The following is a 24,141-nucleotide window of genomic DNA, read 5'->3' as shown; positions in this document are numbered from 1 at the left end:
GCTAGTGTACCTTTCCTGTAAATGGGAAACTCTCATTAACAGACAATTTTTTAAGTCTCAAGAGTGTCTGCTTAACCAAGGTTTCCCTGTAATAATAATTTTCATGTTTCATACTTTGCCTCAAAACACTAGGCATCCTACATTATGCAGATGCTTTATATATTTCCAGTAACATACATATAAATAAATCATAACTACATTTTTTAAAGACAGAATCATATTACAGATATATTTCATTTAAAAATTCAGGAAAAATACAAGCCAAATAATGGAACAAAATTTTTAAAAAGGTTTTAAGGGTAAAAATAGAATAATTACACATAGTATAAATTACAATTAGAACATAATAGGGTACACACCTGTTTTTTCTTGAACCTACTACGAGGAATCTAATACATAAATAGCACACGCAGAATGTTTCATGAGATAATGTAAAATTCCAGAATGCAGCATGCAGAGAAATATAACAAATGCACACTGTTAAAGAGTTATCCATTAATATTTCAAGTAATACAAAAGACATCTTCCGTTATAATAATGCAAAAAAGCAACAAAAAAAAAAAGCATTATTCCAAATTTTAGTTTTACACACAATTTTCATTGCTTGTTATAAAAAACACAATTTCCTTCGCTATAGTTAATTTTTTAAAATTAATTCATCAGTCTTAATGAGATTAAAGGTTTTCTTCAAGACCCTAAAGTGAATCAGTGAATGTTAAGGCAAACTTTGAAATTACAGGATATGGATTCATGGAATTTGGAGTCATTTGCTTGTTCAGTAATTTACTAGAAACAACAAACATCAGGATTTGAATTGGGAATCAAGCAAAACATAGGGTCATTAACGTTAGAACAAAACACAAACCCTAATCTCTTTTATTTCGTGTTCGGGCTCAGGTGTACTATCAGGATCAGCATAATCTTCATCTTCTTGGGCAGAATGCCACTGCTGAATTCGCATTTGATTTAGTTTGATACGAATTTGTTTAAATTCTCTATCTTTCCATTCTGCTAGGTTGAGGTCAGTTGCCTGAATTTTGTTTAAAAGCAGTAAATATAAGAAATTATACCAAGTACTATTTTTGAAAATTAGATTGGCTCTAATTTTTTCTTAAACTGATGAGAAAAATAGTAATAAGAACTCAAATAAAATTTCATCAAAATTAACAATGAAAAAATAGATTAGTGCATAGTGTAAAATTATTAATCATGAAGCATTATGCATAAAATAATTTAGGTTTAAAAAATGATTTTTAAGATCCTTAAAGTTTTAAAAGAAATCCAAAAAACATGCAAGTTTTAAAGTAGTATAGCTGAAGTGGTAAAAAAATTGCGGCTAAAATGATATAGCTGAGTTTATTAGCTTATTACTTAAAAACGATGTTCCGATATATGCTCAAATACTATTATTTTAATAAATTTTTATAGCAGAAAAATGTAAAAATATGTCAAACGCTTGTGGAAATATTTAACTTATGAACTTTAAATAAAAAAATTATTAATTTAATAATAATAATAATAAAAGATAGTGAAGTAAAACTTCTTAAATTATATTTGTATTACAATATATAGAGGACATTCATTATTCATATATTGGATATCCGCAAAATATGAGACATTAAGAAACATTTATTCAATTATTAATTATAGTTCATATTAAATATATTGATAAAAACATCTGTGTTATAGAAACAGACATGTACGTAAAAAATTAAGATTTAAATACTAAAAAGGATTAAATTAACAACTCACCGGCACATCTGCATAGACAGATGTCCATACAAATGGTCGTGTACCAGACAAAATAACAGGCCTGCTCATAACTGGCACATATTTCTGAAACAGTAAGAATAGAAATTCATTAAATTGATACCCGACAAAATTTGTCCCAAAATTTTGGTAAAATATTTTTAAAAAGATTTATACATTTCAAATGTTGATAACAGAAAAAGATACGAGTGACAAAAGAGCTTTCACGAGTCTTTCAAAAATCATTACATGATTTTTAACAAAATTGTAGAATATAATAAAAAAAGAGATTACATTGTAGTCTTAATTTTAAGAAATATTAACCATTAAATTCTTATCAAAAATATTCACCTCATCTCTCGCACATTTGTTTTAAATTTTATTCCGGATTAGAATCTAAGACTATGAATTGGTGCATATGAGAAAATTTTATGTTTTTAGCGAGTTCCAATTAATCACACCCAAATAGGTACTTTTTTTAAGCATGATTCATGTACTATATTGCACAAATACTAAAAATACTTATTTTCTCACATATTTTTCTCATGCATGTAACACCAGATTTTTCATAAGTAATCCTTAAACAATAAACTGTTATTTGACAAGGGGGAGGGTTAGTCTAAAACATGGTTTCATAATATTTGAATAAGCCCTAATCACCTCCAAAGAAGCTCCTAATCACAAAAAATTAAAAACTTTTATTTTTAATTCAAAAAATAAATCAAATTCCTTCTTAAAGTAATATTGCATCTTTAAAAAACCAATTTAAATAATACAGTTAATATTTTTTTATTAAATAAAAATAAAAGATATTTTCTAACCTAAAATTGTTATGTCAATAGAAGTGAAGAATTTGTGTTATAAAATCACAAATTTTGTGAAAAGGAGGTTTAATACAAAATTGTTACTTTTTATTGAAAAAGTTGTTTACAAACTTTCCTGAATTTTCAATTTTTGCTGGTTTTTGTAACCAGTTTCTATCTCCTGCAGGTTTTAAAAAGCAAATTTATACCCCCTGAGTTTTTCAGGTTTTTTCTGAGGGACATAAACCTTGTCATTCCAATGGTAGAAAACTTTTGTCATAGATTACAATAATGCAAGGTTATTTCCTTTTACAAATATTTTATGCAATACAAATATAGGACAACCAGTGACACATTTTTTAGTAAAAAAATGACCATTGAACCAAATAATCTAGAGACTAAAAAAGTTTGCATAAAAAATGAACTTTATGCAATGGACCTGAACTTTATCCCGAACCTCAGAAAGTGGAGCCATGTGTGTATAAAAACCTGGAAAACAGTAAAATATATTAAGGCCCTTGAGAGTGGAAAACTAAAAATCATACACTTACATAATGAATAAAATGAAAAACTGAATTTTTGTTCAGAAAATTTGGATCTAAGTTAAATAATCACAAAGCCATGTTTATATTAAAACCAATCCAGAGTAAAAATTTTTTTGTACTAACGCAACTAGACATTTGCATTGATTCTATTATAAATTACAAAATGAAGCCACAGTCAAAATACTATAATAGGCAATGGAAATTTCAACAACATTGATATCTAGACAGGTATTTGAATCACTAAAAGGAGGAGGAATAAAAATCTGACAGCACACAATGTGACAATTAAATTTCGTAAGTTTTCTGAGTCTAGTTTTGACAAAAAATAAAATTTGTTCTCCAGTTTTTATTTATTGATTACTATAAAACAACTTGCATTATATTTCAGTGTTCTCTTAATGCTACTTATTTCAAAATTTAGAAAATAATTATTTCTACGAGAATGGATATCTCCGTGATCACTAATTTTTTGTAAATAGGAGAGACGGGCAAAATTGGGAAGAGGAATAAAATAGGGAGCAGTCAGTTTTGATTAAATTACTGCTGACGTTTATCAGATATGACATGAAACTAGAAGTAGGTATTCATCATTTTATTCAGAGATGAATGAAAGAGAGTGCAGACTATTTCTCTGTCAATAGTAATTATTTGAAATATTTATCATAAAAGTTTTAATTTTTACATCATCAATATTACTCTGTAGTTTTTTGTTCTTTAAAGATTTATTTTCAGTAAAATCATCTGATAATGCCTTTTTTTAGAAATTATTTAAGCAGATTTCGCATCAAGTTTAAAATAATATAACTCTCCCTTTCTGTTAAATAGCACTGTAGAATAAAACTGAGATTTAGTCAGTTGGACAAAATCAAGTAGTACAAAAGGCTATAAGTTACATGCTAGACCAAGTTAAAATCATAGGAAGGTTAGATACAGAGCCCCAAATGTAAATAATGGACACATGAAGCTTGTACCAATGCAGAGAAGTAGGATTAAAGTTTTATTTATGATTTCTGTTAGGTCAGTTACACATAATTTAATAAAAGTTACAAACATATGAAATTCATAATTACTTATGTTCCTCAATTTTCAAGTTTTTTGCTTAGCAGTGTACAAGGTGATTGTGTAAATTTAATACTATAATCAAGCATTATTTCAATGCAAACCTGATTTTATTTGACTAGGTTGGATAAAACCAAGTACTAACATAGTTCAAAAAAAAAATGTATAAAAAAAAAAGAAGACAAACCTTTATTTGCACAGGCCATCCAATTTACTTCATGTGATTGAGTAACTTCCTTACCAATTAGGTATGTAAATACTCTGACCTATAAATTAGTAGAAAAATTTAGCAAAATTGCTTCCATTTAATAAAAATATAAAAAAAACATTATATTTAAATGATAACTGCTGTCTTATAATGACAAGAAAACTTACAGGTAAATTTGGGTAATTGTAACGCCTAAATATGTCTTCAAATGTATTTGGAGCTCCATCGGTAATTATCATAATGGCTTGATGACATTGAGTACCCAATCCAGATCGATTGTACTGCAACAATAAAGTAAAATTTATTTTTAGTTTTGATTGAAAACAATTGAAAAACAAAAATATTTTGATGATGATAAAATATCCGTTCCTGTTAACAATACCAAAGTTGATGCAAAAATACATTAAAAAAATAGTGCATTCCTGGAGTCAAATTTTTTGTAATGTAAAGGAAATTAGATATCATGATACATGTGAAGTTGCTAGCAATTATTCAATAATCATAAAATTCGCACAAAACAAATTCAAAGCCATAATACCATTATTTACAACATCCAAATCCACTCTGTTAATGCAAGGCTGCTAATGATTAATATCTAACTAGGGGGCTCCGCCACCTGCTCGCTACGCTCGCCAACCCCCAGAACTGCTTTGAAAACAATAAACATATTTTTCTTTTCCACAGGAAAACAGTCCAAACACTCAGTAAATACACTACTCTTCACAACATGAACATATCAATTTAGTTAAATTTCTAAATATGGTTGCTCCTATTCTTTTGTTGTCAAGGCGACTATAAGAAGTTTTTTAGTGTTGAAATTTAATATATTATGTAACATACATGATTAGATTTCTTAGTAGTGCCTTATGGATCACTGGAGTTGAGGTGTTACAGTGGATTAAATTTAGGTAAAGAGAAAGCTTGTAAACAGACGGTTACAATTAAGTTGTTTTGGTAGAACAGATCCTTAACACAAGGAAACATTTGGAGAAAGTAAACAGGTTTCGCTAACTTATTAATTATTTTCTATATTATTTGATTGCAGATTTCACAGCTTTGGGGAAAAACATGTTAAATATTTTGAAAACACTCAAATTTCTGTAATTATGTGGTTTGTAAAAAAACAAAATATAGAATATTATTTTCTAAATGATTAAATTATATCATTAAAAAAAGATGTCTAATAAACAGATTCTTGATATTTTTGTATATTTTAAAGCCAATTCCTCCAAATTCCACAAACTACCATTTTTCCTAATAGCATAGTAGTTTCATCAGAAACAATAGTAGGCAATATACTAAAACAACTTCGGAATTGATTTTTTTAAACACCATCTAGGCATTTTAGTCAGCTTCGAATAAAATCTTCTCTCAACTGTAAAATTTTCCAAGTATAGTAAAAAAAATTTTTTTTTCAAAACTTTTTTTGAAATTCAAAATTTTAAATAGATAAAAGATTGATCTCTATACTCACATATTCACAAGATTTTTTTTAGTCAAATTCAAAAACATTTAGTTATTGTGGAATGAGTCTTAAGTTTATTCTTTAAAAAAAAAAAACTTTTAATGTTTAAAAAATCTAAATATACAACACATTTTAGTTTTTAAGCTCAAATATGTATATAAGTTCAATAACAAAGTTTAGAGTGAAAATGTCAGAACAAAATATCGATGAATAAAATATATTTAAAACTTGGAATATATTTGAAAACTATAATTGTTAGATTGAGATTTTCATAACAATTCCAAGAAACTTAAACATTGCATTTCATAAATGGCTTATTATTATTATTTTTAAATTAGATGACTAAAATTTGTCTTATATTTATGACTAGGAGGCTTTGCCCCCTGCTCGCTGGCGCTCGCCAACCCCCGGAACTGCTTTCGTAGTTCATTTCGGATTGCTTCGCAATCCAATGCTCGCTCATTGGATACGTTCTTAACGTCTAGCTTTTGCATACTTTTTTTAATACTGAAGTTTCGAAAACTTTTCACTGTAGAAAATTCTAAACCTGTACATTTAAATATTATTTTAAAAATCCAAGCAGTTCACATATTTTTCTTAATCACACTATTCTAAATTTCAGTTGTTGAGAAAAGTAACTGTTGTAAGTTTTGTTTCAAAGTCTTTCCCACCAGAGGGCTAAAGCCATGTGTTGTAAAACAATATGAAATAGTAGTCTGCCACTGAACGCCGGATGTACAGCATCGGCTTTGATGAAGATAATATTGTATTTTTAATTCTCTGAAGGGCGCCACCCTATTAATATGGAATTTGTAAAATAAATGTAGATATTTTTTATTGTTGATGAAGCCCATCATGTGGTGTTTTCATCAGTGTTCAGATGCAGAACAACTATAAGTTTTTTATTTTATCACAAAAATATAAAATGTATAAAAAACAAAGAAAAGAATAAGAAAATGAGTATAGTCATAGAAAAAGTTAAAATTATAATATAGTATTTGTCAGTAAAAATAAAACTTATTGTTTAAGTCATTTCTAACAATTCAAATTTCTCCGAGGCAATTCTAAAGTATAAATTAAGGTAGTATTGTTAAGTTGAAACACAATATTTTTAGTTTTGATGTCAACAATACAATTCAATTTTTCACAAAAACGATTGCTTCCATTGTTAAATTCAATGTCAACAATTCAAATTTTTGTGAGGCAACTCTTAACCTCTAAATATTACTTTTTTATGTATACAGTTCTAAACGTCAGTATTCAACCACAAAACAACTTAAAGTCCTCAAATTTAGCATGAAGTTGTAAAATGTAATGAAAGAAGGTCATAGCAATAATGAAAGTAGAAGTAAAGTTAGTATTGCAAAATTAAAACAATATTTTTAATCAATGAGCCAAGTTCTTCAAGAAGCAGTTGTAGAAGTAGGTTGTTTATTTAAAACTTTTTATAGAATTTCTTTAAAAACACAAATGTTAATTTGGGCATTTGGCGATACAACACTTATAGAATTGAAGGATTTGTTATGTCAAGCGCTCAGGTATCATAATTTTGATCTAGTTTCGCTTCTATGTCATTTTGATTTATGTTGCTAAGTTAACTTTCAAAAAATTCTATGGCTGGCAACAGCATTTTTATTTTTTAACTTGTTTATTTTTATTTCTTTTAGAATTCGTTATTTTTTTAGCGAAATGTTTTTTAACCTAACAGAATTCTTTGCCGACTGATACATGAAGAAAATAAACCAAATATTTAAGTGTTGCGAAAAGAACCTTATTTAGTTGTACAAAGTACTTCAGTCAAAATTTGGGAGCCACGTAAGAGAATTATATATATTAGATCAGAAACACATCATTAAAAGGCAGAATACTTTGGTGTTTTCAAAACGTAAACAAAACAAAGCAAACGTTGCCACAGGCGGAAAAGAAATACAGCCAAAATTTGGGAGCCACGTAAGAGAATTATATATAATAGATTATATAGGTAATATTTTTAGAGATAAATTTTTTTTTGTTGATAAATTTAAAACCACAGGGACAACTTTTTATCACCGTGTAAATTTGAGAATAAAGTTTCTCATGATACACTATTTTGCATGGCATTAATTTCAGGATTTCTAGCAGTGAGAAACTAGTTTGATAGGAATTAAACTATGTCTGATGTTGATTGGAGTTTAGAATTGACAGTTAAAAGGGATAGATGAAATTTTAGTCATATATATTTGTGAACAGAGAATGTTAGGCTGTTAGGTTAAAACAAGGAGAATTAAATGGACAAAAAAGATAAAACAGAGAGTGAAATAATACTATTGAGGCTAAAAGATACACTAATTTTTAAAATATCATATTTCATAAATTTCCATCAAACTTTTTAGAAGTTATTGTAAAAGTAATATGAGTTACATATTTATTGTTCTGATCAGAAGAAAACACACAGAAAATATGCTAAAAATTTCAGGAAAAATATCACTTATTATATCACAGTATTATAAAATTGAAATATTTTATCACTTATTCATTATAGAATTGATAGATTCACAACCATTGAAAACAGATATTTCATGTTTATATCTGTTTTCAGAGGGAAAAAAATTACAAATCAATCACTGCACAAAATATTAGTTTCAATGATAATTTCAGCAAGCAAATGATAATATTATTTAATTTTAAAACATATGAAACTTACTTTTTGGAGAACTTCAAAGGCTGTTATCAAGCTCAATGTAAAATTTGCTATATTTGCTGTCTCCATTTTTTTTCATATGCTTCATAAATTCCTAAAAAGTATGATATTTAAAATTATGGTATGTATCACAAAAAATAAATACATAAATATTGTTTAACTTCATGACATAACATGCATTAAGAGAAAACCAATTTGAAAGAAAAATTTAAGACTAAATTTCTGTTCTTCAAAAAAGTGATACATGGCTTATTGTAATGAATTTAATTAAAAAAAATTCTTCTTCATAACATTCTTAAATGAAGAAATTGAACAGTTGAGCACTCAAATGATCAAGAATTTCAAAGCAATCACAATCCCAAAAAATATTCAACTAAGATTGAGATGTGAATTGTAGTTTAGTTGAGAAGTCCCAGCCATCCAAATTAATTAACAGCAAATTACTACTATCTTATCTTACACAGACAGCTAAGACTATCTTCATAGACAGGATAGTTTTAGTTAAAATAGGATAATTTATAAATATAAGGTAACAATACGCTAAATTATACAACTGATTGAATTGTACAATAGAAAATATGTTAAATAGAGAAAAAAAGTAGAGAATATAGAGGTGTTTTCGTTAGAAATGCTCTCTGAATATTTGGTTTGAAATTTTGATTTTAAATTCATATATCAAACACCGCATTTTATTTATTTAATTGTGTATAAAGATTTGAAATAAGTTAAATCAGATAAATGAATAAGCTGTGGAATAAAAATTACATTATACATTGAATTTTAATGAAAGATAGATCCAAATATCTTTCATGAAACAGAAATTTATAAGAACTTCTGCTAAAGCAAAAAACTTTTTTTTGACGTGCTAAAAAATTGACTAATGAAATGATAAATACATAAAATGTGAACAGTTAAAAAACATACAAACAGTTTCGAAACATTATTCATTAAAAAAAAAAGACAGATTTATAATTGGAATGTACAAATAAATTTCATGTAAACAATTTAACTCTCATACTCGTATATTTTCTTCATTTGCTTGGACCAAAGCATTTTCAAAGCAAGGAACAACAGGAGTGACTTCGTCCGAAAACTAGGGATGAACATAGTTATCATTCATTATAATCAAAACTTTAAGAACAATTCTTATTTTTCTTAATTTTCTAGTTTGCATAATGAAAATAATTTAAACAATAAAGATAAATTTATGAACCGATAGCAATAACAGAAAATAGTAGACAAGTTTAAAATTGACAACATAATTTTTTAAAGCATAATAGACATTTATGATAATAGAATAAATGTTTCAAATATCGCAGAAAATGATAAAAATAAATTTAGACAAATGAGCAAAAACTTATAAAGCATTTTTGGAATCTTTATATATTTTTAGTCACAGTAATTATTCTAGATGATCCATTACTTATCATTAGTACATTTTTGGATTAAAAGTTATTAACAAAGATTAAATGAAATCTAGAAATAAACTTTTTAATAATTCTAATTAATATACAAAGTTGTCTTACACCAAGAATAGTGACAAAATCATCTTCTGTTAATGTTAAAAGAATATCAGCCACAACATTCCTTGCTATTTCTTTTCTAATTCCTGTCATAGATCCACTACTATCAACAAGTATAACTATGTCTTTTGCTGAGACTGCAGCTTTTACATACCTGAAAATACAAAGTAAATATATTAGAAAACAGAGGATACAGTTAACTTGAATATATATACATACATAAGAGACAAATAAAAGAAAAGAGAAAGTTTGAAAGAAAAATTAAGATTTTATTAACTGTGCATAAGCTGCAAGTACATAGAACCCATAATGTAGGTTAAAAACACAAAGAGAACAAGGAAACAAACAAAAAAAAGGGAGAATTTTAAGGAAAAAAAGAAAAAAACTATTGTAAATTAAAAAAAGTAAAAATTATTGAAAATTAAAAAAGTAAATTTAAATTTAACAATAAAAAGATATAATCTAGTAATAAGCTCAAACAATTATAGCCGCAAACCGAGTGCTTTCTAATATTACATTAATATAACAAAAACAAAATATATCAATACAATAGCATAAAAAAAGGCAGTGTGAGAGGCTGATTCACAAACAAAATTTATATATATACACACATTTATATAAATGCACAAAATATGTTTAATTAACACTATCTTACTTATTTAAAGAACTTTTAAATAGCAAAAAGCAATAAAGAGATCTGCATGAAGGTAAAGAAACTTAATCTTTAAAACAAAGACAGATAACATATGTTAAATGTGAATCTAACTGATATTAAGTCGGTTGCAAACTAAAACTGAAAAATTTAAGTTGGCACTCCCTGTAAGCTACATTTGCATGTGTGTTGCATTTGAGGAAAACTTCCTAAATTTTACACATTTTGATCTGCAATCTAAATAGTTATACTTGAAATATTAGGTTTCTTCCAATTATACATATATATATCAGCTTCATAAAAAAAATAGAGAATTGTGGTCGACGAATACCTTATTACAAGCTACAGTTTTGTAAACCTTTTCATTTTTTTCACGAACTAATGCATTTCTCTCATAGTTAGTTGCAATAGGGTAATTTCACGATATACAAATATCAGATTTGAGGATTTTAAAACCATACAGCTCAGTTTAGAAAAAAAAGCAGTTTGAGTAATTTTTGTTAAATCAATTCTTAGTATCATTTATATTTACTCCAATCTATAGTATCTTTCATAAGTTTAAAAAAAAAAAAAAAAAAAAAACAGACGTTACGATATGTAAAAACTGTAAAAGCAATGTTTTAATTCTTTTTTTTAAAAAAAAATTACATTTCTAAAGGTTAGTAAATATTAGTAGAACTGCTTGATTTTATTAAACTAGGTTAAAGTTTTATACATCTGAAGACTGCAAAGATATAAAGGATGGTATTGCCCTATATTAATATTCATATATAGTGCTATACTAATATGCTTCATGGAAGGAATGATGACTATGTCCCATCCATGAAGCATAATACTAAAGGTTGAAACATGGGAAATGTAAAATAACTTATAATGATGCTATGAGAATAATTAAATAAAGTAACACCATTATTAAGTGACATTATTTAATTTTTGTCACCACTTATTAAAATAAAGACCTCTGGGAACCCTGTAAAAATACATATTTAGATTTCTCACCAAGAGCGAGTTCGGCAATCATAAATGTCTGGCTTTTCCCTGCCTTCTTTCACCCAAGTAGTGGCTGTAAAAATGAAGAAAAAATTTTGAAACTGAAGATAGCTTAAAAATAGTAACAATGGTTAGTAACAATAGTTTAATTGCCTAACAAAATGGAAAAATTTATGATTTTTTTAATTTTTTATATTGCAGAGATTGGATCTGAAATAAAGATAAATTGAAACAGTATTACTCAAACACTAGTTAACTAATATAAAGCACTTATTAATTACATTTGAGTACAATTAATTTAAAATTATTTGTATAAAAGAAACACAAAAAAATTAGATAATTTAAAAAACATGAAGTGACATTATTAGATATAAGGTATCAGAGACTAATATGGTCAATTTTACTAGTTTACTATTTCCATTTTTAAACTAGGAATACATCAATTATAACTATAGTTAAATGCTTCTGAACTTAAAAAAAAGTATCCAACAAAATAATTTGTCATGGTCTTCTGAATTGATGACAGTTGCAGTTTCAGCATTTATTTAATCAACAATAGCTAATTGCAGCTATTTTTTAATGCAAAATCAATATAATATGATAGTAGTAAAATATTTAGGGACAATTTTAGGGGAAATTTACTTTTTAATCACATATACACACACACATGGAAAAAAAAATTAATACCAATAAGAGAAGGGAATTGTTTTGCTTTACACACAATAGTTATTTTAAAGTCTAAGTTTATTGCTAGGTTTTAAATCATATTTTCAGAAACCTAACTGGCTAAAAGTTAACATTACATATTTTTCCCCCCAACAAGAATAAGTCTTATTTATTAAAAAAATGACCATAAATTTTTCCTTACCAGGAAATGTGCATAAAAAAACAGTATTACTCCCAAAATATTGCCAATTAAGGAATGGATCAACGGCAAGATTATTTCGAAATGCAGGAGTGAGATACTCTGACCATTTATGGAGTTGAGAACCTTGGGATCTAAATATGAAAATAGCAATGTAACAAAAATATCCACTAAAAAAATAGTTCTAACTACTATGAATAAAATAGATAAATAAAAAATTCCAAAAGAAGGAGCTTTTGAAAAGCTTTAAAAATAGTTAAAACATTCTTCAAAAATCAAATAAATTGAAAAAGACACAGCTTAAAAAAAAAGAGATGACTTTGTTTAATAAAATAAAAATTACAAACTAATCAAGAAGTAACATTTTATTATGCCTAATATTTATGGCTATTCAAGTCCAACCATTTGAAGATAACTAAGTGAAAGTGGAAATTTGCAGATTATAACAAAAGAAATAATAAAGTATTTTTTTACATTTACAATTTACTATAGAGTCATAGGACAAAACAGTTTCTTAAGTTAATCAGGTTTTGATAAAAACTTGGTTATAATTTTTTATTCCTTAGGTAGTAAATTAGTAGAAAAAGATTTTGTGAAAATTTAATTAGGGCATAAAGAAAATAAGGCAGAAATATACAGCCCGTTGTACCTAAGAAGACAGATGAAAGTTAAATCGTGGTATGAATAAATAATTTTGAAGGAAGTTTAAAAGTTTTTTATTTTTTAATTTATAAATACCAATAAAGTACCACTTTAATTGGAGGTAGAAGTTTTCAAGTAAGTTTAATTATTAACGAATTACGACAAAAGTAATCTCTCTACCACCATTTGAAGATTATTGAAAGTTAAATTATAGTAGAGTACAGGTAGCTTAGTTTAAAAGATTTTAAATTCAAAAGTACCAGTAACATACCATTAGCAAAATTTTTTGAGTAAGTTCAATTGGTAAATAAATACAATCTGACAACAGTCTTTACTATAACAAGAATAAGCTAATTGAAAGTCAAAAGACGTTTAATTAAAGTCATTTAATTAAAGTAGTGGTTATGTAAAAACTAAGGATGTAATGAATAGTGATTTGGCAGAATACCAAATGTTCGGGCAAAAATATTGGCTAAATACCGAATATTCGGCGCCCAAATAGTAACCTTTTTTCAAAATTATTAATAAATGATAGTTTTTATACATAAATAAGTTTAGTTCTTATTGAAAAATAATCAATATTTAGCCGTATTATTAGTATGGGGTAAAGGAAAAAAAACTTCAATAAAAATGCTTAAGATAATAAAGATAATTAGATATTAAAATAATTAAAAACATTTAAGATAAAAAAAAACTATCTAACAGCTATTAAAAAAACTAAAATTGCAAAGTTGAAAAAAAAAAATAGAAAAAAAAATATTGTCTTCATTTTTAAAACAAAATTTTAATGCTAAAAACAATATTTTCCAGAAAAAATTATCTGTAACACATTGAAAGAGAAAAAAACTGTATCAGAAACATTTTTAAAAAAGCACCAGCATCATAAAAACGCCCATATAAAAAAAGGTTATAGAAAAAAGCAAAACCGAAAAAATAAAATTCGATGATTTCTCAAAGAAAAATCGATGACTTTTTGAAAGAAAATTTTAAAGCTAAGCATCTCAGTTTTCCAATTACCTTATTTTCAAGAAAAAATGAAGTTTAAAAGACTAATAGAAATACTCTTAATTGTCGTGCCATAATAAAAACAAAAATATTTTTGAAAAAGCTAGATAGAAGTCAAAAGAAAAATTTTTCTAATTTCTAAATGAAAGATTTAATACTAAAAATCTCAATTCAACTTTTTTACAAAAAAGTGACCATAAAAGAATAACGTTCATTAGAGAAGCTCTTTAAAAAATGCTGTAATAATAAAAACGACGATAAAAATGAAAGTTAGCAAAAGAGAAGCAGAAATGTTTTTTCTTCTTAATTCTGAAATATAACTTTAATGTTGAGAATAATAGTTTTCCATGTCATTGGTTATCTGTCTTATTGTACAGGAAAAAAGTGACAATAAAAGAATTAAGTCTATTGGAAATGCACTGTTAAAATGCTCTGCTATAGTTAATACAGAAAAAAAAGACAAAAATGAAAAATTAAGAAAAAGTTCTCCATTTTTAAGACACAAAATTTTTAAAACACGGCAAAACTGATTTGCCTGAATGTAAACAAATAAATAAAAAAACAAATCTTCATTACAAAGCTCATGGTTCAGTATAAAGTAATCTAGTTGCGATTCTTCACATTTCGTTTTTCCATATGTCTTTCAGAACATATACTAACTAATTAACTTAATTTGAACTTACAAATATGCGTAAAAATATCTTTAAATAATGTTTAGTAAAAAATTCGATTTCAGATAATTCTTTATTAAATCTATTCAAATTAACCTTCCTCTTCCAAAAAAAAAAAAACAACAACATTTTATTGAAAAATAAATTTCTAGATAATACTTTGCCGAATATTTGGCAATGCCAACCGAATATTAAGCAAAAGGATCGAAATTCTCCCATATCCGTTAATTACATCCTTAGTAAAAACTAAAACCATAGGAAGATAAAAGAAATGATAGTAAGCTGGAAGAAAGCTTTGTGCCAATGAGGATAGTTTAACAAAATGACAATCCAGTCACAAAAGTTGTTTGAAAATAAATAGTCTTCCAATGGTGGAGAGGCAGTAAAATCTGTTTATATCTAAGAAATAAAAATTATTATTAATGATTTTTACTTCTTTAATGTAAGTTACATGTTTTTTATTTATAATTAGTTACATGTAACATAAAGTAGAGATGACTACAATATTATGTGTAGGAAAACAACAACATTTATTTAAAAAACTTCAGTTAAAAAATGTGGAATGTTTATATTACCTTTATCATAAACATTTGTAGGTACATGAACAGAGCTATGTTTAAAATTTACAGGAGCATTAGCAAAATTTCTGTGCGGTTACATATCTCAGGGATGAGAGTAGTCAGAAAGTAAAAAAGAGGAAATCCAAGAATATATATATATATATATATATATATATATATATATATATATATATATATATATATATAAATCGCACTTTTTTTGTTTAAACTTGTAATCCATGTGATTATAAATCCCGATATGAGGCTTTTAAATCACGTGCATATAAAACTCTACATCGAATTTAAAAAATGCGATAATACAAATCATGATGCGTAATTTTTAGATCAAGATGCATAATTTTAAAATCGCGCGATATTACAACCGCAAAAACGAATCACGACATTGGATTTCAAGCTCGGGTAGCTACATAGGGTTTTAAAAGCTCGTAAATACAAATCGCGAAATTGGTCTCTTGAATATCGTAAATAAGAATCGCAATGTTCAATATTTAAATGGCCTGAATAAGAATCGCAACGTTCAACTTTTAAATCAGGTAAATACGAAAATCGATGTTTGATAATAAAATCGCGATTTTAAAAATGCAAAAATACAAAGAACGATATTAGATTTTTAAATCTCGTAAATACGAGTCATAATGTACGATATTTAAAAAGCGTAAATAAGAATTGCAATGCGCAACTTTTAAATCAGGTAAATACGAAAATCGATGATTGATATTAAAATCACGTGAATAAAAATCGAGATATTTGCAGAGTCGGGACTTGGGATTTCTAAAAGGATTGTTTGAATTGTTTTTTGTTTACACAATAAATAAAAATTTACAAGATTAATTGAATGAGCAAATAAATATTTTCACCACAAATCCACCCCTATTTTTTTTCGCTTTTTTTGTTTGCTTTCTCTCCAGAATACAAGAAGCAGCGACGTCTAAATTACGAAAATACGAGCTATCCGGCCGACGGATAAAAAATACGAAAAATCTTATTTTCTGTGCGTGAAATCGGAGAAAATAGCTAATATAAGTAAACATGCGGAAGGATTAGCAGCTAGGACGTAGTTTGAATTTTCTGTTTTTCTTTGAAAATCGTAAATAAATATAATAATTTGACTTCAACAACTGAATTTTTTTAAAAAACGGGATATTTATAAATAAATAAATAAAAAAAACGAAACTTTTAGAGAATCTGAGTTTTTGATAAAAAGGCTGAAATTCGAGAGAAAATACCGAAAAAAATCTCATCCCTGTATAAGGGTCAATCAGTTTTATCCCAAGGAAATGATTTTTAGAGAAACTTCAGAGGGAGGAATGAGGACTTCAATAATTTCGCTCCGTGGAAAATTAAATTCCTCATAAAATATTTTAACTTGTGCAAAAAAAATTTCGGCGGAAATTAGCGGGAAAAATGGAAAAATCAAAGAAAAAGCGGAAATCCGCGAATCCGCGGAAGAATCTCATCCCTGATATCTAGATATCTAATACTCTTTTTGGGCTTTCTTTTAGTTACTACATCATTAGAATCAATTTCATTATTTTCTACTTCAACCTCCTTCTCTTCCATTCGAGCATTATAATATTCATGCTGAAATGACAAAAATTTATTTTATTGTATATGGTTTGTTTTTTATTTAACAAACTTAAGAAAGCATCATTAAACAGAATGTGTGGAAAAACAATATTTGAACCCTTCATAAATGCTGTGTTTAGCTCTCGAATTTGATTTCTTTTTTTCTTCTTAAATTTTATCAAACTAAACACATATGCTAACAGGAAAATAAAGTAAAAATATCAGGTAAATAAAGTCAAATTAAAAAAAAAAAAAAATCTTAACTCAAAATTCCCTCAAACACGTAAATCAGCTGCCAAAAATTAACTTGTAAATCTCAAAACATTTAGAGAACAAGCTTTGCAAAGGCTGATAAAAGATAGGATGGATATTTTTTTTTTACTGCGAAACTGAGACATTCCTAAGTCGAAATAAAAGTTTGTTAAAAGAGATATATGCTTGATAAATATCATCCTTAAATAGAATTTAATGTTAAATAAAGCAACACTTTTTTTAAATGTAGAATAACAATGCTTAAATAATATTAATGAAAATAAAAAGAGATAGAAACATTTAAGAAACATACAATAAATGTTTTAAAATAAAACAAAGAAGCTTTTTCATTTCAGGAAGCACAAATAAAAATTTATCTATTAAAATATACATAAGCATCATAATACATACATATGACAATGCAAGAAATATTTTTTATTTAACATTTTTGTTCCAAATGTGCATGGTATAAAAATTAAGCTCCTTATAACCGATATTTTAATTACATAATAAATACACAAGGACTTTAATATAAAAAGTACCATCAATTTTCTACCAATGCCTTTAGGCATTTCCGATCTAATCTTTAAATCCTTTCAAGATAAAAATATTAGCCCACTCAGCTTATGTTTTTAAAAAATTTTTTTTTAGCATATTTGCTGAAGCTTTGTTTTTATTTGCCCTAAGGTGTCAAATTAATACCAGTTGAATTAACTTTTCTCCTTACTTTCAAGAAATATTTATTGAATCTAAAACCAAAGTGAATAGGGAAATAAACTTAAGAAGATCATTATTTTCTTTTTTTAAAAAAAGTTTTTAGATTCAGAAAATAATTTTTTAATTTCAATTAAATATATATATTTTTTTTAAATGTAAAATCATTCTAATTTTTCTAAAAGCTTTCAAAATGATAAAAAAAATACTTAGCAGTTTTAATGCTTAAAATGCCATAAAAGGGAGTTTAAAATTTTTTAATAAATTTAAATTGGTCTTTTAAAAGTATATAGGAGATAAAATAATGGTAAATCAGCTGAAAATTAACATTTAAACTTTATAATCAGTTTTTATTTTATTTAAAGTTAGTGAACACTAACTTCTTAACATGTTTTTTTTCACAAATTTTTCAAAGAATTTATAATAATGTGCTTAAGTTTGAAACAAGATACAAAGTCGCCTAACCCAAGAATCTAAAACCAAAGTGACTGGGGAAATAAACTTGAGAAGATCATTATTTTCTTTTTTAATTTCAATAAAATAAATTTTTTAAAATGTAAAATCATTCTAATTTCTCTAAAAGTTTTTAAAATGATAAAAAAAATACTTAGTAGCTTTAATGCTTAAAATGCTATAAAAGGGAGTTTAAAATTTTTTAATAAATTTAAATTGGTCATTTAAAAGTATATAGGAGATAAAATAATGATAAGTCAGCTGAAAATTAACATTTAAACTTTATAATCAGTTTTTATTTTATTTAAAGTTAGTGAACACTAACTTCTTAACATGTTTTTTTTTATAAATTTTTCAATGAATTTATAATAATGTGCTTAAGTTTAAAACAAGAAACAAGAAAGAAGCCAAATAAACATTCGAAATAATCATGGAACAATAATGAAAAATGTAACTATTACTAACTTTAATATTTTCATCAAATTGATATCCAGCAGCTGCATGTTCTGCCACTTCTGCAATTCGCTGAGAAAGGGAAAAAAATCCACATAAGGCATAAAATATGAATACATACATTTTAGGTTTAATTTTTTTTCTGCAAGAAATAAAAGAACAGTAGTACCCGAATTATTCCAGACATTTCTTGACTTGCTACCAAACCTACTAGAAAAGTTTGCTAAAGACTCAACCATTATTTTTAGCTATATTCTTATTTCCACTAATAAATTACTGTTCCAATGCTTAATCAGTAATCATTATTCATATAAATTACAATGTTCAAATCATCTAACATCTACAATTTATAAAGCATAAAAATATGAATGGTGATTTAGTATTAAAAAGCAATATTTAATTATACTTATGACTCTTTTTATTATTAGCTTCAGGTATAGCACCTTCATAATAAATCAGAGTTTGTACACTTAGTAAAATGTTATAAACTACAAATTAATTGGCAATTTCGATAATCAAGGTTTTACTACGTCAATTGGAAAGGTTTAAATAGGAAAGTTAAATGATGTACAGCAATAATAAATATTATATTAGAAAATTACAAACTTGTAAATTTTTTATAAAACTTTTATATTATCGTCTAAGCTATTTGAAATAGCCAATTTAATATTGTACTAATTTAATATAAATAGAACTTTCTTTTTCATGTAACTAAAATAAAGGACATAATATCTTTTCAGGATTGATAGTATTATAATAGCTCACTTTTCCTTTAAAGTGTTAAATTTTCATAAGAAAGTAAAATACTCCAAATTTTACACAAATTTATTCTTAATGATCTAAGTACATATTAAATACAAGTGAAAAATAATTGTAATTCTGTAAACTGTAAACATATATAAATAAAACAAAATCAGTGGTCAGAAAAACTAAATTTTTTTTTTGTAGTTAACTAGTCATTTTTTTCTTCCGAATAGAGTGACTACTAGCAATGTTTGAAATGCAGTCACTATTTCAGGCAATAAACTTTGCTAATCTCAGTGGCGCGACAGCCCATTGAGGGCCAAGGACTACCTCAGCTTTCTTGACTTTGGGCTCTGGGGTGCAGGAGCAGATGTTCCGGTCAGGTTGTCAGCCAAATGTGGAATCCCCAGTTTTTAATTCCCAAGCATGCTTGGTACTCATTTATCGACCCACTGAAGGGATGTAAGTCTGAGTCAACTGAGTTGCCCGGACTGAGGATCGAACCCAGGACCTGTGGTGCGGGAGCGCGAAGCGCTACCACTCAGCCACCGGGTGTCATGAACTTTGCTAGAGAACTTAATTTTCACCTATATTTATGATGGTTTAGAAAACTAAATTGAACTTACAAGAAAGAACATAACATCAGATCTTTTGACTGTTATCAACTTTTTAAATGTCAACAACTTGATGAAATTCAGAAAAGGATTAGAGACAACAATGAAGTACATAACACTGAAGTACTATGAGAATTCATAGAGTAAAATATGTTCCCTTCAATTGCATTAACATGCACACATTCTTTAAGTATTTCACTAGTTCACTGTTCCCAAATAATTTATTTTTATTTTTTACAAATGAAGCCATATTTATATTAACTTGCTATTTGCAAACACAGATTTCCTTAACATAACAATCCCACTCATGTAAGGTCAAAACCAATTTTTCAGACATAAGTAGGTTTGCTTCAAAAGTTATGAATATGATGATGTAGGTATAGAAATGAATGATTATTTAATTTTTTGGAATAGAAATAAATTTCAAAAATTATACTTTTTCCAATTTTCTCTTTTAATAAAAAAGGAAATCCATGTAATTTAATAAAAGGTAAGTAATTAAGTATTCCTCTAAACTTTTTTCCATTAAGAGCATAAAATAGGATGATAAAAATCCGACATAAGTTCCGTCCCGTTTGTAGTCAAATATAGCTTTGGAAATAAAGGAAAGGAGTGCTATAAAATATAGTATTAAATAGTTACTGCTAGTTTTTTCCAAGATAAGACGTTCTGAACGTCCACTCGCATTTCTTCAATCATTTTTGTAGCATCTACTGTAGCACCTAAGTCATTAAATTTCTGAGAGAATGAATATTTAAATAACACAAAAAGGGATGTATTGTAAAATTTAACAATCTTAATAATTAGTTGTTGTTTTAAATAAATTCCCTTTGTCATTCAATGGAAAAGAACAGCACCACAGAAATATTTTTGAATAATTTTGCTTTATTTAACTCTTAGAGGATTTAGTAATTATTAGAGACACTAAATAAGCACAGCCTCCAGTATATACTTTTGGAATCTGAATCAAAAGTAAGTAAATGCATATACATTATGGGTCTCAAGTTTATATTTAAGCAAAGAAAGAAAAATATTATCAAAATTTGATAAATCACTCATAAGGAAGAACATATAAAACAGTTTGATTACTAGATGAAAACATTTTCTGGTAATTGCTTTAAGTTTCACAGCTTTCTCCTGCAAGCAGGTTTTGATGTTTTTGTTTGGTTTTCCTAAACAGTGATTCATAAGATTATTATATTTTTCTAAGATTAAATATTAACTTATACTTTTTTTAAAACGATTTAAAAAAAAATAATAGTTAAGACATAGATTACAGAATCCCCTAAATGTAACATAAATTCATGTCTTCATGATTTAAAATATTCTTGATGTTTAATAAATAGGGTTGAAAATATATTTTTTCTGGTATAGGTAAATATTTAAGAAAGATTAAAACTTATGCAGAAAACGTCTTGGTTAGCATAAGGCACAACTAATTAAGAATATGTTTTCCAGGTGAAGAGTACAGTTAATATCATTGGAGTCAAACTTTGAATGTCCCAACAGAAAAAATTGTGCAGATTTCATAGAATATATTTTTTTTATAACTTTCAACTATGGAAATTCTTAATCGTAACTATAAAAAATGAATGCATCTTCAAAAATACATCTTATGTCAAATTTGTAACTTAGTTAACGTTAATTATTTAGCATTGACGCAAAAATAAAAAATTAGAAGGACCACTAGAACACAGTCTTATGTTTTTTTTTTTTGTTTTTTTGATCAGAACATTTTCATAAATGCTCTTAGTATTATCCTTAGTTTGTACCATTACTTTTGCTCATACTATATACTATATCTGAAGCAATTTCAAAGTTTGATCGATCTGAAGCAATTCAAATGAGAACAAATAAAAACAGATTTCTAATACAAATTTATACAAATGTTTATTTTGAGTAAGTATTGATGATGGAAATTTTCCGGTTGCCTACTTCTGTGCTATTTTAGATTTATTTTATTGTTGGTTTACCAAGTTGCAAAGCAAAGGTAGCGCTTGGGTAACTACAGAGCCGTCCCGATACTCAATCCACCAGTTCTAGACTGCAACGGTATCACAGTGTACGAATATTCATTCTGAAGTCGAATCAAATCATTAGCAATAATGCCATTATTTAAATAAGTTTGGCTACAAATACTATTAGATAATTCACATTGAGTAGCAGCATTATTTAAGTGGTGGTTATTATTTCCGATCTATTTTTATGTCTAAGCTTATAAAAAAAATGCTTTTTGTATTGTTATTGACTTTTACTGTTTACAATATAAATTGCTCTACTGACTAATCTCAGTAATAAAACTTTCTAGAATATCAATATATATGTAATATGAAATAAAAATGTTTATAACATAATATAAATTAAAAATGTATATAATGTAATACGAAATAAAAAGCAAACGAAAATTTTTTAAGAGGAATTTTTTTTTAAAAAATTTAACAACAACCAATCTCAATTTTCAAATACCAAATTTTTAAATCTTGATAATGAAAAGAAAATAATTAGATTGGACGTAGTAGCAAAATGCTTCAATTGGTTTAAAAAACAGCAAAATTAAATTTAACTAGTGTTGTTGATACAGTAAAAATAAAGAAGAAAAAAAAAGAAAACTTAATAGTGAATAACTTACTTCATAATTGCAAAAAAATTAATGCCAATTTAGAAAATGAGCGAATTTGCCTAATTGAGTTTACCATTTAAACTGGTGTGCAGCATTCGACATTATTTGAAGTAAATGGAAAATATTAGCTGGAGGCAGATTAATAAATTGACATGAAGTGGTTGAAAGTTATCTTCCTCTTTTTGAAACACATATGTTGGAATTTTCATAGTAAATTGTGTTTATTGGCGGAAGTAACATTAAATCTACAGATTGTATTTAATTGTTCATTTACTAATAATTATAATACTTTTGTATATAATCCTGATTTTTAATTTTCACTGAATTAAATGATTATTCTGTTATGTTTTTAAATAAAGTAGTGATGAAAATGATTGATATTTTAAATCCATTTTTATAAGGATTATTATTTAATAGTAAAAAGAAACCCTCAAAGGAAATGGTGGTATTTTGTGATGCCGAATTCATACATATTGTTAATTTTGGGACCATTTGAATGGTTTTTGGAGTTATTCCAAGAAAAAAAAAGGTTTTTATGCTGCATAAAAGAAAGAGAAATATTGCAATTATCATAACGTCTTTTTGATAAACTCTTTGTTCCTTAAAATATGTGGAGGGGTAATTGCAGTGTAGCAAATATGACTTCAATAGTTAATACTCAGGAGAGGGGTCAAAAGTTTGGGACACAGATTTGTTAATTTCACTTTTTGTGTAAATGTCTGGAGTTACACCGATGTTGAGTACTTGTAACTAATCACATGATTATGATTATGTCTAATTACGTGGTTGTGCATGGCGTGTTAACGTAGCACCTTGAGGGCATGTTTTTATTATCATGTTGAATCAACGTTTTGGATCAGATTTAGTAGGATATCTGCTAGCGATGTCACGTGTGTTTCGCACCATGCATGCTGACCCATGGAGCACGTTACTTGCTAGCATCCAATTTTCAAATTTGTTCACATACCATCTTCCAGATAAGTTTTAATAAAATTGGCAGACTTGACAAATTTTAATGAAATTTGGCATGAGCATAGGTTATAATAATACAAAAAAATTATATAAGAGTTATAATACACAATCATGATTGTGTACAACGTTTGTGGCGTAACTACCACTATAAAATCAACCATCGATATTGGCATGTTTTTATCACGTCTGGGTCACCATTGAAGGGATTTAATCTTAAGACTCTGTCAACCTTCATCTATCAAAAGGTACCTCTGGTGGAATCAAGTTAACATGTCTTATATACTAGTGAATTGGTATTTAATATTTGTAGTTGTA

The 24,141-nt window shown here is 26.7% G+C and overlaps 1 protein-coding gene and 1 pseudogene across 2 annotated transcripts in view; both read right to left on the bottom strand.

Moving 5' to 3' along the window:
- LOC147809895 (voltage-dependent calcium channel subunit alpha-2/delta-3-like) overlaps positions 1-24,141 on the bottom strand; it is a 54,482-nt pseudogene that overhangs the window by 14,877 nt on the left and 15,464 nt on the right. The window contains exons 2-15 of the transcript XR_015433546.1: positions 20,877-20,956; positions 18,889-18,948; positions 16,920-17,019; positions 15,433-15,513; positions 12,543-12,673; positions 11,684-11,747; positions 10,036-10,186; positions 9,528-9,602; positions 8,513-8,603; positions 4,532-4,645; positions 4,344-4,422; positions 2,992-3,041; positions 1,753-1,836; positions 866-1,030 (exon numbers count right to left, since the gene is read on the bottom strand). The product of XR_015433546.1 is annotated as a voltage-dependent calcium channel subunit alpha-2/delta-3-like (transcript). The remainder of the gene's footprint in view (positions 1-865; positions 1,031-1,752; positions 1,837-2,991; positions 3,042-4,343; positions 4,423-4,531; positions 4,646-8,512; positions 8,604-9,527; positions 9,603-10,035; positions 10,187-11,683; positions 11,748-12,542; positions 12,674-15,432; positions 15,514-16,919; positions 17,020-18,888; positions 18,949-20,876; positions 20,957-24,141) is intronic.
- Positions 16,907-24,141, bottom strand: part of LOC147809894 (ATP-binding cassette sub-family C member 8-like) — a 78,749-nt gene continuing 71,514 nt past the window's right edge. The window contains exons 20-21 of the mRNA XM_087162926.1: positions 18,889-18,948; positions 16,907-17,019 (exon numbers count right to left, since the gene is read on the bottom strand). The gene's annotated coding sequence lies outside the window, so the exon portion shown is untranslated. The remainder of the gene's footprint in view (positions 17,020-18,888; positions 18,949-24,141) is intronic.

This window comes from Parasteatoda tepidariorum, chromosome 5 (assembly GCF_982258835.1).
Source record: "Parasteatoda tepidariorum strain Cologne lab strain chromosome 5, Ptep-v5.0, whole genome shotgun sequence".
Taxonomy (NCBI): Eukaryota; Metazoa; Arthropoda; class Arachnida; order Araneae; family Theridiidae; genus Parasteatoda; species Parasteatoda tepidariorum.
This window is presented reverse-complemented; position numbering and strand designations above follow the sequence as displayed.